Genomic DNA, 14,178 nt, shown 5'->3' on the forward strand with positions numbered 1-14,178 from the left:
TGCAGGTGGGCAGATGCTCCCGGCTGTGTCAAAATGGGAGGGTATCAGGTAATGATGTCCCCATGAAAAAAGTCGACAGGGCTATCAAACACTTTCCCCAAATATTCTAGGACTGAATATAATATATAATATACTTGTGGGATCGAGCTGCCTGAAGAGCAAGAAGAACTTTTAATCGAGTTAAAAGAGAAACGATTCACCAGGACACAATAATATATAATTATACCCCTCCTAGAATATTTGGGGAAAGAATTTTGGTAGCCAGGAAAAAGTCGCCAGAACCTGATGACATTTTCACAGGGATATTATTATATGGAACCAATGGGAGAGGGAGTGTTGCACAGATGCGGGCCTCTTGCCCCACCCAGGAAGATCCCTTTGGGATCCCCACCAAAAGACTGGTGTGCACGACTGGAGAGCACTGTGAGGGAGGAGTGACGCATGCGCGTGGCTTCTGCAATGGTCCTGCTTGGAAATCGGCCTGCGTGACCTGACGTCTTGTACCTGGAGGGGCACCGCGAGCAAGCAGGCCTCCCTGTTGTTGTGGAGCAGCACTAGGGAGACGAGAAGCTGTATTTTCATAAATCCTGAAGGGGCGAGGCCCTGACTGTGCTGTCTTTCCTCGGTCTCACAATTCTTCCCCTCCTGAGGGTCTCTCTCACTACAAAGTCTCTTCAATGATTTCTTTCTCCTCTACATCCTGCTCCAGCATCACATTGTCCTCCTCTCTCCACTTCCCACCACCATTTCCTGATAATGCATCCCACTCTCTGCTCTCTGCCTTACATCTTGTTGGCTTGATGGTACCCCTTACTATTCTCTCTAAGGCGGTCTCCTTCTTGCGCTCTTCCCATTCCTCTAAACACCGAAAAGCCCTCGCCTGATTTGCTTACTTCCACAGTGGAATTATTGCCTCATTCGCCAAGATGGCACCCCTCGCCTTATGTTCCCAAACACTCCCTTCCTGTCTCCACAGGAATGCAAACGTCTCTCCAGTTTCACTTTCTCTGTCACGCCCCAAGATGGTGGCCCTCACTCACACTGTCACAACACCCTTATCTATACTCTAATGTCCTTTCTAACAGGATTCCTCCCTTCACTCTTCCACTGCTCTGGACTCAGCACACACCTGGGACTGCTCTTTTGCAGCACCATGACTTTCATTATCATTAATATTATTATTATTATCATTAATATTATTATTATTATTATTGTATTTAATGAGTGCAACACTAGCTGCGAAAAGCAACAGAGCGCTTTACAGAGGTAGGCAACGGTACAGATGCATAACGGAGTCTTTTACAGAGGTAATAACAGAACAGATATGCAGTGGGGGTAGGATACAGAGGGACACAGAGGAGGGGAACAGCTATACCGGGTGGTGGGGAGGACAGGGGAAGGCGACATCTAGCGACTCAGGTGGCGCAAGGGGTGACGTGATGGCCTATGCGTTGAGGAGGAAACTTGGTATCCCTCTCTATTTGGGAGCTGTCATCGGTCCAGTTTCCCCCGGGGTCTGCTGATCTGACAGCCAGCTCTCTCCAGATCTCCTTCTCAGCTTCCAACTCTCTACTCTTGAGTTCTGGCAAGATCAGTCTTGCTCCAATTAGTTTGAAAATTCAAATGTTTACACAGATTCAGTTTTTTCCCAGAGAGGCTTTTTGATATCAGTTGAAGCGAGGACAGCATACATGCTAAATTTAATGGGATAGCAGGAGTCTTCTTACACATGATCCGTTCATGCCATTCACTCCAGGATCTGGAAAGTATTTCTGCAGACATCACCGAGGTTATCCAAGGCAGACCTTGCTCAGCCGCTGGGGGACTTGACATGCACACAATCTGACAAACTTTGTGTAGCAATGGTCTGGTCCTAGGCCAAGAGAGGGCCCTCCAGGAAGTGGGGGTTGGGAGAGGTGCCTATGTTTATAGAATGTAGAACTTGGATGGTCGGACATACATGGAATTTGAAATAGCAATTAATCCAACAGATGGGCTGCTCAACAAAACATGAGAAGGTTTGGAGGAAACGGCAGCATGGCACATGAGGTCAAACCAGGTTTCGTGGGCACTGAAAAGGTTCAAGCTGCAGTTACACTCTCCCTATTTGATTCTTGGTGACACATGGGAGGTGTATCAGCGTCAATTTTGTTGATGGTGTGCAAGGGTTTGGGGGCTAGGCAAGGATTCTTGCTGGAGGTTTTATGTTCTTATAATGAAGTACAAATACAAATGTTTATTTTTTTTTAAACAAAGGGAAAAAAGGAGAATTAATGTATTCTGGACATTGGAGGAAACGATTTCTAGAGCCCATTGAGAAATTGATTGAAATGAGAAATGCTGCATGCTGGAACTTATCTAGAAATATTCCTCAAGCCAATAAGAAGAGTCATTGAAAGGAGACGCACTGTATGCTGGGACTTATATCTGATGAAGAGAATGAATGGGGAACCATTGAATCCTGTGAATTGAAGTCAAAGTTCCTACCTTTACCTGATATATGTTGGATCTTGAAGTCAAAGTTTCAACCCACATTTTAAAGTACTGTGGCTAATGAACAGACAACTTTATATTACCAGACGTTTTTCAGTAATACAACTTTAATCTCAATCTCTCTTTTCGTAAACCATCATTTTAAGAAACTACCACATAAATGTATGCCTTCTAAGTGCATGATATGTTTTCTTTTGAATGTTTTGTATATTATACTCTGCAGTATTTTACATTCAAAAGTTGTTAATAAAAACAATGGGGATTCAAAAGCAATGGGATATCCTTCTGTGAGCTTCTAGCGCACTGATGTCATTTCACCAAAATTGCAGCTTGGTGGAAGTGATATCCCAAGCCCTTTGACTACCTCCCTCCCTTGACATCACTGGAGGGGAAGGGCATTGGCAATGAAAAAGTCACCAGAAGTGACATCACACTACATTTAACCGTGATGAAATCATAGGGAGAGGATACATATCCTTTAACAAGTGTAAAAATCTCACATAAGCAAGTAAAAAGGAGTCATAGGAGCCACAAAGGGGAAGCATGCGGTTCACAGTTGCAATCCCTACTGACACCTGAATCACACTTCTTCTGTCAGTTGCACGGCCACAGAAGGCCTGGCCACCCGCTCCTTGCTGGTTCCTGCAGGACGCGACCCTCTGGCATCTCTAGGGCAGTGCCGGCCGCTTTAATAGGGCGGAGGGGCGCCGCCCCCCCACCCATAGCCCACACAACACCAAGGAAGTGTGCAGAATCTGCAGAGAAGAGAACAGTGTTCACACAAGTTCTCTGATCTTCGCCTTCTGCTCTGCATAATTTTTGCACAGCGTGGCAGCAAATTAAATGATTAAATAATGAATCTGCCACCCGGTCTAATGTTGATGTGCTGTCTTCATGGCTGCTGGGCCTGCCACACTGACAGAGCAGGGGCGCGTCCCATTTTCTGCAGCTTTTTTCAATGTAAAATGCGTGGAGCTCGTAGCTCCACGTATTTTACGTAGCTTCATGGAATATAAGATGCTGGCGGGGCGCTAGAGAGGTGGCCCCGCTAGTATTGATCTGTGCGCAAACAGCGCACCACTGTCAGGATCTGACACCCACTGTAACTTGGCATAGCAACAAGGAATTTATTGGAATGTCATTGGCTGTTTGTCAGCCAATGACATTCATGTTTGTGGGTGGGATGATGGGCGCACGCTTGTATCCGGGGCCCCCTTCTCAGTTCCTGCCGAGTTGTTGACTGTAGAAGTAGAAGACTTCTGAGCTGCACAGAGAACAGCAGAGGGCCCCCCTCTCGTACACAGCCAGGCTGGTAAGCGTGTGTGTGTTAGTGAGAAGGACACTTCCGCACGGTGCTCCCAGGACTGTCCAAGCCATGCACTGGCAATGCAGGGCCTAGTTGTGATAAGTGTGTCGCCGATGCTGGTAAGGCCAGGTAGGCCCTGCATCAACGCTCGGCTCTCACTGCTAGCGTGACAGATGTGGCATACGGTTTGGTACAGTGTGCCCAGTCTGTACTGTAGTGCCTCTAATTTTTGGCAAAGTTTAAACGCGCGCACTTTGAAAATGTGGCATTTTTAAAGTCAGCAAGTAAAAAGTATATTTATGAGCGCTCGCATTACGTGCACAATTAAGTTTTGGCAAAATTCGTGCTTAATGAGCAAGGCACCTCAGCTAGCATCATGTAGTTAGCATATACGCACGTATTTATTGAGGGGAAACAGTAAAGCACGCTTTTGTCTTTATTCCCCAAGTATTGGAGTCACATACCTAATTACATTCGCCTCCAATTTGTGGCACTTGTCAAAATCAATAATACACCGGCGGTATTTTATATACAATCTGTTTATAAACAGTTGACGCGCATTTTTGAATGTTCCACTTTTCATGAGACTGCTCACTTATTAATATTAGCAAATGCAGACATGAGAATTTGGAAAGGAAACGAATGATCGAAGATTCACTGCACTTAATTCAAATGTATGTTCTATTCAGGGATCTAACCCGGTTAATACTTTTGCAACAGACCGCGTTAAATCAGACAAGGTTAACATACAACACAGTTAAAACCATTTTTTAAAATTCTTTCATGTTGTATTGCAAAAGTTGCAAAAATTGCATTGTTTAAAGAAGGTCAAGCAGAGAATTAGCAGGCTTCAAAAGGAGCATGTATATAGCACCTCTTAGCATGCCACTCACTACGCGTTGCACGCTAAGATCACTGCTCTGCTGCTGGTTTAAGGATATGATAATCCGCCTCACTGATGTATTTGCCCCCTCATCTCATTTCTCACTTTTACTTCCCTTTTTTTGCACGCATGCTGTGTATGGACATTTTATCACCTTTCAGGCCTCCTGCCACCAAGTCCCCTTTAATGGTCAGCCCACACCCAACTGCAGCTGCGCAGTGCCTCTTGCCACCCGCTGGATTCTGCCTTTATAAGTTATGGGTTAAGTTACGAAGGTGCAAAGCACAGCAACCCGTAAGGAATGGCAACTACTGTGCCTAGATACCACTTAATGAATGCCACAGATGAACCTGCTCTAGTAAGAGGGTAAAGAGGGTGAACAGTTAACCCTGTATTTTGACCCTGACCTCTCTTCCTTCCATTATTATTGCCTTTAAGAGTGGTAGTTGTCTGTGTATTATTGGGTGATGGGGTTTTCTGCCTTTAAGGAGCTGTATAAATCCCCTCCCACCAACGTATTGTGGTTAAACCACTGTAAAATAGCTATTGGGGGACTTTTGGTTCTGGTCACATGCAATGTATTTTAGACACTGATGGGGGCTGGGGGTGTTTTTATAGTATTTTTTAATTGTTAAGACGAGCTGCCCGCCCTTCAGAATTACCTCACGTTTTATGCAACTTCTAATTTGTCCTCATTTAATGCACACTTCCAAACATGGCCAGACCTTTGGGGTTTTGCTAATTTACCACGGTTACTGGAGTGGAAATCCATTGAAAATACAATTTCGCTCTCCCGGAAAATGCTTCCTGTGCATTTATGCTCATTGAGGGTAAACACTGACCCATTCTGGAGGGAACACTGGTCACCTGCTGGGTTTATCACAGCTGTGTTAAACCGAAGCAGCCAATTTCAAGTGTTAGACCCCCCGGCCCCACACGATAGCAGTAACAAGGGGACACACTGGTGCTTGGGATGAAGCCCAGTACCTCAAGGATGAATGACACCTCCTTGTCCCACTGGGGCCTAACATGTCGAGGACAGCAAGCCATGGGACCAGGCTGGTCATTGGTCATTAGTCAAGGTGAGAAAACCCTCCTACAAACAGGACAGACAACACCAGATGCTGAGAATATTCTGCTGCCCAGGCCTCCTTCCTGCATCCTGTAGTGCTTTAATTGGGATGTTTTACCTGATTGCATTTCAACATCAAAGGCAGTTTTATTTTAAACCTCACCACTTTTGTCATTTGACACTGGGAGGCATGGTGGAACAGAACAGCCTTTGGTAACAGGGCCTATGTTTTTTTTTAATATATAAGGCAACACATTTCGGTGGGCAGGGGGCTAATCCTTCAAATGTAGGGAGAGGAGGTAAATTCAGAGAGTTTGGGAGAAGGGCAAACTTACTTGTGTGGGAGCATCTAACTTCTTTATACATTCTAATGAGACTATTCTGGTGCACCTTCAATGTTACAAGCAGTTAACTCTCTCCTTCACGTCTGAAACCAGACACTTAAGGACTGCTGTGAGAATTAACTGTCTCCTGTTCCCCAACATTTCAAGGTGGGGACACTAAAACCCAATCTGCCCAATGGTCGCTACACCACTGTGTAGGGAGGGGGGGATTATCTGTGTCTTAGTATGGCCCTGATGAAACATCTGTGTTCTCAATATAAGACATTAGAGAATTAAGTTTGGCCAGCACAGCAGATCAGGATGAAGGCATATGAATGCCAGTAACAGCATGACAAAATTATATTTTTCCATCATTACTGGATATCTATATAATGAATGTCTTTATACATACACCATAGTACCAGGTATTCTCAATGCAAACTGCTGTAAAATACACCATCACACCTGCACACGAAAGAATAATGTACCACCATTAGTATATAAAACCTAATGATTTTATGTCATATTTCTGTGGGTTTGGATAGTAAATTGCACACTTTAGAAGCCAATTTACATTGATGTGGGTTGGCCTCGCTCACTCACTTCAAAATCTCCTGGAGAAATGTACGCCCCACCAGCTTTCAAAGTCACCAGCCGCCACTGCTCTAGGGACTAAGGAGATGGCTTATCTAAAAGCTAAGGGCGCCCAGAGCACAGGAGTGCTAGGAAAAACAAATGGCTCCTAACTTTGACTCATGAGTAAAGTGCATACACCAGTGAGCACCCTTGTTCTCATCAGCAAAAATCCTTAACCATCCACCACGTATTCCTCAATGAATCACCACTTGCTCCTTTACATACTGAAGCAGCATTTGTCTATTGTGAGACATTGGTGCACACTCATCCGATTGTCTCTTTTGGCACGTGTCTTCTTCAATGCTCAGCGGAACCTGGGTTCTTATAATATGATTTGTTATGTCAATTGACATTGGTATAGCATCGTTCTCCCATTGTTATGGCTTGAAGCGCTATCTGGTGAATGGCCCTTCAGCAGACCATGATATGATATGATAGGTTATTTATAACACGCTTAATACCTAGAGGTTATTAAGCGCGGACACGGGGATCAAACCTGTGTTGCTCCATGTCGTCTAGTCTGAATATGTATAAATACATAGCTATAATATGGTAAAAATAAATATGGATAGTGCCAGAAATGACTAGTGTAGAGGCATTGCAGTAGCTGTAATATTAATAGTGTGTATGGTGCTTTGTGGATTGCTATGTCAGTGACTACGTGACAGCTGCATTCAATTTGTTGTGGGACTCAGCTGTGTTCTATGAGGTGCAGCACTATAGTTGGAACGGGGCTGTAATAAATCATTCTATCAACCCCAAGGGCAACTGTTTACAATTTGGGGCTATGCTATATTTTCAATGCAAAACACATGCACAGTGAAGAAAATGCAATCATTTGCAGATGTGGCAGGTATGTCAAAGATGCATTCAATGCATGTTCACTTCAGGCTGTATTTGAGACCTATGTAACATTCAAAGGCCAGATCATTGGCACTAGCCATACGTGCATGCAGTATGATCTATGCAAAACAACACCATAAAGCCATGTTTCCCTCTGGTGCTTCATACTAGTGGTTTTCTTGCTTCTAAATGCTACACAACTGAGTATTCAACGTGCCATTGCCAAAAAAGGAATGATCGCTAGCAGTGAGTGCTGCACATGTGGGCCTCAGTGATTGTTGGGATGAATCTCAGCTTTCATTATTTTAACCAGAAGAGTTCCTATGAGTTGTGGGCAGTGCTTTAAGTGGGGTAGGGAATTGAGGAGGGGCCCTGGCTTCCATGGTGGGCGAGACCTAAAAAGTGCACAAACCATACTAAGATGCGCAAACAAATATATAAATGCATGTAAGCATTTATATATTTGTATGTGTACCTTACTATGGTTTGTGTACTTTTCAAGCCACCTTTTATAAACATAGAAATATGTAACATAGTTCAATGTTTATAAAAGATGGCTTGAAACATACACAATTCAAGACATCTTTTATAAAGCCTTGAGGATGGATCAAAACCCGATGTGTCTTTGTCCGTTGACAAAGCTTTATAAAAGATGTCTTGAATTGTGTACGTTTCAAGCCATCTTTTAGAAACATAGAAATATGTTACGTATTTCTACAGATAGATCACAGAGCCTGAGGCGTCTTTGAACCTCTGCGAACCCGCGGGCTCCACGTTCTAATCTTCAGATTTGATCACAGAGCCCACGGGTTCACTGAGGGTCAGTGATCTGGGGAGGGGAAACAGAGGGACCAGAACTTCCTCTGTGACTTCCTCACACGAGGGGTCACAAGTGGAAGTTATAGTGACTAACAGAAGTGGCAGCCAATCACAGCACTGCTAAATTATATGCTGCCTGACATTAAAATGGCGGGCACATCTCCCGTTGTGGATTCGGCTGTGGCAGGATAATGTGTCCTGCCATGGCGTGGTTAGACCGGGGGGCCCCAGCAGGGCCCCGGCTCAGCCCAACTTTTTGGAGGCTGCCAGGTTCAGCCCGGCAGGCCTAGGCCCACATAAAGCACTGGTTGTGGGCCAACTACCCAGATACTTTTATTGAATTACCTCCTGCAAATAACCAGATGGGGTTCTCATAAAGCCAAGCCCAGAGAGCATTGCTTGTTTTATCTTTTTTTTTTAAAAAGAATAGCTAATAAATCGGGGGCTGCATCTGCCCATCTTTGTAAGACATCAGTGTGCACTCACCGATTGTCTCTTCTTCCTTGCTTACCCGAGCATGTTTCCTGGGTTATAACATCCCAGTAATAGCCTTTCATTTAAAAGCGATGTATCCATAGTGCTTTGCTGCCTGGCTCTTAATTGGAGGCACAATTCCAGTGATGGCTACTGGGTGGCATTGTGACATTTGTGACCTGTTAACCGAAATGACCTTTGCTTTTTCTTTAATTATATGCTAGAAGTGTTTGTTGTTGCATTTTTCAAACCCGCCATATTATTGATGGTGTTTGGTAATTATGCCCCAGCGTTCCAATCACAAGAATGTCAACTACTCCACAATGATGGTCTCCAGTGAGGATTTAAAAAGAGTATGAGGCTGCTCCAGCCTGTGGCTGTCTGTCTTTGGCTGATACATCTATGTATAATATAGAGCTGCCATGTAAAAACCATTTAATTAATCTCATATCAAGCAAACATGGCAGCTTTACTGTGCACGTCCATCTGCTGTGTGTCTCTTGTGACACCCGTGCCTGTCTCTTGTGCCTTCAAGCCCCTTTCCTGCTTTTCTCTTGTTCAGTGCCTTGTCGATTAGTGACTACTTCCCTCTGTCTCTCAGGAGACATCGATAGTGCATTCCTTCCTGTCTCGTGTGAGATTGGGTCCTATTTTACTGATGGAAAGCCCAGATGTCTGGATATATTTTATCAGCGGTTCCATGTAGGCGAAGGTAAATGGTTTTCTCTGAATGTAGCTTGGAGCGAGGCTTTGCCGTTGATGTATAATGTGCCCCTGCTGCTTCCTGTGAACATTCAAATGAAAAGCATATTATACACGTGATTTATGGTCCTTATTAGCCTGTGACATTTGGTGTAAAAACACACGAAACGCCAATAAAATGCATGATTAATGTCATGAGCTTTTTGTCCAGGAGGGAGGATTTGCTGATGTTTCCTAACAGCAGAGGCATGGGCCCTCCGTCAGCAACTGTGCCATAGTCCCATATGTGCAAGCTCATGTTCAGAAAGTGCTCGACTCAGCCTTCTTGTGTGCTGCTGGAGTCAGGGGAATTCAGGATCTGCAGCTCTAGAGCATGGTTACCGGCAGGGCCAGTGCAAGCAGCAGGCCAACTAAGCTTCTGCCTAGTGCACCAAACAGTGGCGGGGCACCAAAAAAAACAAGTTTTCCTTCTGCTGCTATGAAGTATAAAACAGGACTTACTTGCATCAGAACTAAAGTAGCTGCAGTATATTCTCCCTCAAATATGTGGTATCCTTTTTTTTTTCTTTTATCTTTTTTCTTTTTTTTTTTAACTGGGGGCCACCGAAACAACGGTGCCCGATACAACTTCTGGGCCCAGGCAAACCCTGGGTAAACTGCGACACATCTTCTGGAACTCAAAGGGATCCCGCAAAAATTCCCAAACAGGTACAACAAACTACACTTGATCTCAGCGAAGAGGCCGAGAAGCGATGCCCGCAAAGGGTTCAAATGTGGTATCCTTCAACAAACAACAGTGCGGACAGTTGCAGTAGTCGCTCTATCCACTCTGCATTGGAAGCGGTGCTACCTTCGCTTGACATCTGGTTTTAGGCAGCCACACCACAGGGTCTGATTGAAAAGGGAAACCATGCAGCCATGGAAGGACAACATCACAAACAACAAGGTCAAGACAAGGACACACACCTCTGGCAGGTGAGGGGTCCAGCAACTTCCTGGACTTAGAACGTCTGGCTGCAGATTGTGGACCAGCCAAAGCAGACCCCTAAGATGAGGTTATGGGTCTCGTGCAGGTATATCAATAGGGATCCAAATACCTTTACCACTTAATCTTGCAATGGAAGAGCTCTGATTGCAACACAATTGTTCTTAAGCTTTTCTATCAGCATATGAAAGCTGACTGATATGTATCCTAAATGCTCATGCAATGATGGACATGGCTGCCTCTGAAGGACTAACCCCACTATTGATTTGTTGTAACGTTGCTCTCAAACTGAAGTATATGTATTCATACAAATTTAAAATTGCTCGTGAATTGATATGTGTGGGTACACAAGATACTTTCATGTTTAAATACTTTAAAATTAATATCTGGGGGAGTTCACATGTGTCCATGCTCCAAAAACTCTGATTCACAACAGGCTTCCAAAGAGGCTTTCTTCGGCACTATGAGGAAAGCTTGCCTCCTTCGATCTGGTGATGGGGATGAGTCTTTTCTTTAAATGCACCACGTGCCTCTACTCCGACCCCCCCCCCCTTAGGGGCGACCTTCAGACACATGTTACTGAGGGGTCTACTGAGATGGTGGTGAAGAGGGGTCACAGAGTGCAGCTAACGGCGCAGTACCCAGCCTATTTGGGTGACCAGGTTGTAGCAGTGGTGTTCAGTCATAATTTCGAAAAAAAATGTCAAAAAAGAAAATATTGAGTTCTTGATTTTTTTATTTCTATATTTTGGGGGGGGGTTGTGAGTAAAAAAAAGGTAAAAACAACAAAAAAATAAAGGGGTGGGGTTGGGGGGAACCCTCCCTTTTCGAATAAAAAACATAGTGAAAAAGAAATTCGAATTTTTTTTTTCGATATTTTTTTTTCGAAATTAAGACTTTTGACATTTTGGTATTCGAAATTATCACTATAAACCTGTAGCAGTACTGAGGTGTGACATGTCACTGGGGCCAAACCTCCCCCAGGCAGAAATTACAGACCTGGAGCTGTTAGCCTTCAGGGAACTATCTTTTTCTGGTTGTCCGGAAGGGAAGGGGTTGAATTCTGGCTTGATTATGGTGGGGGGATGGGGAACCCACCCTGTCAGCTAGAAGCCTCAAAAATGTGTCTCTAAAGGAACAAGCTATGGGAGACCCGCAGGGGAGCGAACCAACAGGCCACAGAATAGAGGGGGAAGAACAGACTTTAAGCTCCATCATATATTCCCCAACTCCTAATGGTTTTAGTTCAAGCAGAGATTTAACAAAAAGAGATAGGGGTAACAATACAGAGAGGTTGGGGGGAGGTAAACTGGGTGACCAAGTGAACAGCAACCGGTCCTGGAGGGTGAATTAGTAGCGGTACCACCCCCATGGAGGTACATTCGGCATTCAGGTGACCAGTTTCCTTTCCTTTTCATTTTAAGGGTAACACCAGGAGCTGTAGCTTTGCATTCCCCAAAGGGGTGGCATCGAGGGCAGAGGGAGTAAAGTCACCTAAGCCAGAGGGGGTGCCCGTACAAAATGTGAGGTGGCACTTTGTGGCTAGACCGCCCTTGAGTGGTAAACCTAAGGAACTGCATAGCCCCAATGGGCAATCGGGCGGTGACCCACTGGTGCAACTAAAGCCCTCAATGCAGTTTTTGAATAAGAGAGTTCAGTGTCACTTAGAAACTACAACACCTGACCAGAGGGAGTGGCTGCTTAGCCTAGGGTCAGTAGCAAGGGCCCCGGAACTAGCCCTGCCAACAATGAATAACACCCAAAGGGTCTTAATGCATGTTGTGGCAACCCAAGAGAAAACGCTCACACATTGAAGGCTTTCCTCAGATGCTCAGGTGCAAATGCGATTCACAAAGATTTGCTCAAGGGATGCTCCAGGCGCAGGTTTGCTCATGGTCATCTAGGAGATGCTCTGATGTTAGCCTTTTTGAATGCAGTATAAGGCAACAGGAGCAAATCAGAGATGCCCAATGGCATCTCTGATTTTCTCCAGTGTCAATCTTTGTGGTATTATCAGATCTGCTTGTTAAAAAACAAAATGTACAATTTTACTGTACACACATAGATGAATGCACTTGCCGAGGAGGATTGGGTAATCCACTTTCAGCAGCTATTTGCTTTGCTCTTAGTGCAGGGAACGTATGAATGTGTTTCTGACTCACCGAGAGATGGAGGATGGAAGTTGAGGGTTTGAGAAAGCACACGTTGAAGAACTGATTATAAAGATCAGAACTTCTCGAGCCGTGGGCCCAAATCAACTGTGTGGACTGCTACCTTGGCTATACTGTTTAATCACGTGGCTGATTCGTATTGTTTCCCGAAATCATCGTCCACGGCATATATTGTGCCCATATTTAAGAAAGGCCCTTATTCTAATCCGCAAACAACAACCGAGCGATAACCATACTCAACGCTGACAGTAAGGTATTCTTGGCCCTACTGCTGGAACATCTGGAGAGTTGGCAAAGCGGCATGGGCAAAATCCCAAAGTGGCAGACTGGCTTTTGAACTTTTTTTGGCACTTCTCTTAATGGATTTGTGCTCAAATCTATCCTGAGCCAAGTATGGTCTGGTAAATATGCGGCAGTGTTTACGGCTAGCGTTGATCTTTCTGCTGCTTTCGCGCAGTAGATCGAGAGTTGTTGTGGGCCAAATTGGGAAAATGTGGTATTCCCTGGGTTTATTGCATCTGCTAATCGGCTTCCATAGGGATCAAAGGTATAGATCAGACTAAACCAAGAGAGATCATTATCCCGTATTGTGCCCAAATTTAGGAGAGTCAGGCAGGGATGCGTGTTGGCTCCCTGTATGTTCAATCTATATTTATCTGATATTGGTGACTGCTTAGAAGTAGATGCATTTGCCACCCCGAAGATCCTGGCCTATGCAGATGACTTCCTCCTGTTCGATTGCACACAGATTGACCTACAACATCTACTCACAGCTTTAACTGAGTATGCACACGCCCATTCCCTCACAGTGAACTCCTCGAAAACAAATGTTATGCAGTGCACAAAAAAAAGAAAATCACCCCCTTTACTTGGTGAATGGGAGTTGATCGATTATAAAGAGAGCAGATAGCTTAATTTACCTCAGCTTCACAAGCACATCGAAAGAGCATAAGTCCCACACTAAAGACTGGTTTAAGATGCGTGTGAGTATACTCTCGGATCAACTGAGCAGAGTGGACTCTAGGTTTGGACTGTTCTCTGTGATCCCCACTCTTACATTTTATGAGGGGAAAATACTGCCTAAGCATTTTACATGGAATAGTGATCCATGCGATTTGGATTTCAGATGTATTGCCCTACCTGGAGGGAATGATTTGGAGACGAGCTCGTAGACTCTCAGAATACCCAGTTCCATACCAGTAGCAGCAATAAGATAGGACCTTGGATTATATTCACTAAAATGTAGGGCTCGTTGGAAGTTCTTATCCCTTTTTTATAAGATTTTAGTTCCGGTGAAGAATTCACTTTTTAGTGATTTGAAGAATATTTTAGATGCGTAGATGTGTACGGGAACGCTTTTGTTTCTGAATTCTCCAGCTGGTAATTTTATGATTGTAATGAACTTCTTGGTACATAATGTGGGGTGGGTATTAAGGTAAGGGATGATGTAATTATTGCATGATATTGTTTT

At 44.4% G+C, this 14,178-nt stretch overlaps 1 protein-coding gene across 2 annotated transcripts in view; it reads left to right on the top strand.

The window, feature by feature from the left end:
* The window catches only part of SEMA5B (semaphorin 5B), a 1,093,184-nt gene that overhangs the window by 857,393 nt on the left and 221,613 nt on the right, over positions 1-14,178 (top strand). The window lies entirely within an intron of this gene.

This window comes from Ambystoma mexicanum, chromosome 9 (genome assembly GCF_040938575.1).
Source record: "Ambystoma mexicanum isolate Mex_15411 chromosome 9, UKY_AmexF1_1, whole genome shotgun sequence".
Classification (NCBI taxonomy): Eukaryota; Metazoa; Chordata; class Amphibia; order Caudata; family Ambystomatidae; genus Ambystoma; species Ambystoma mexicanum.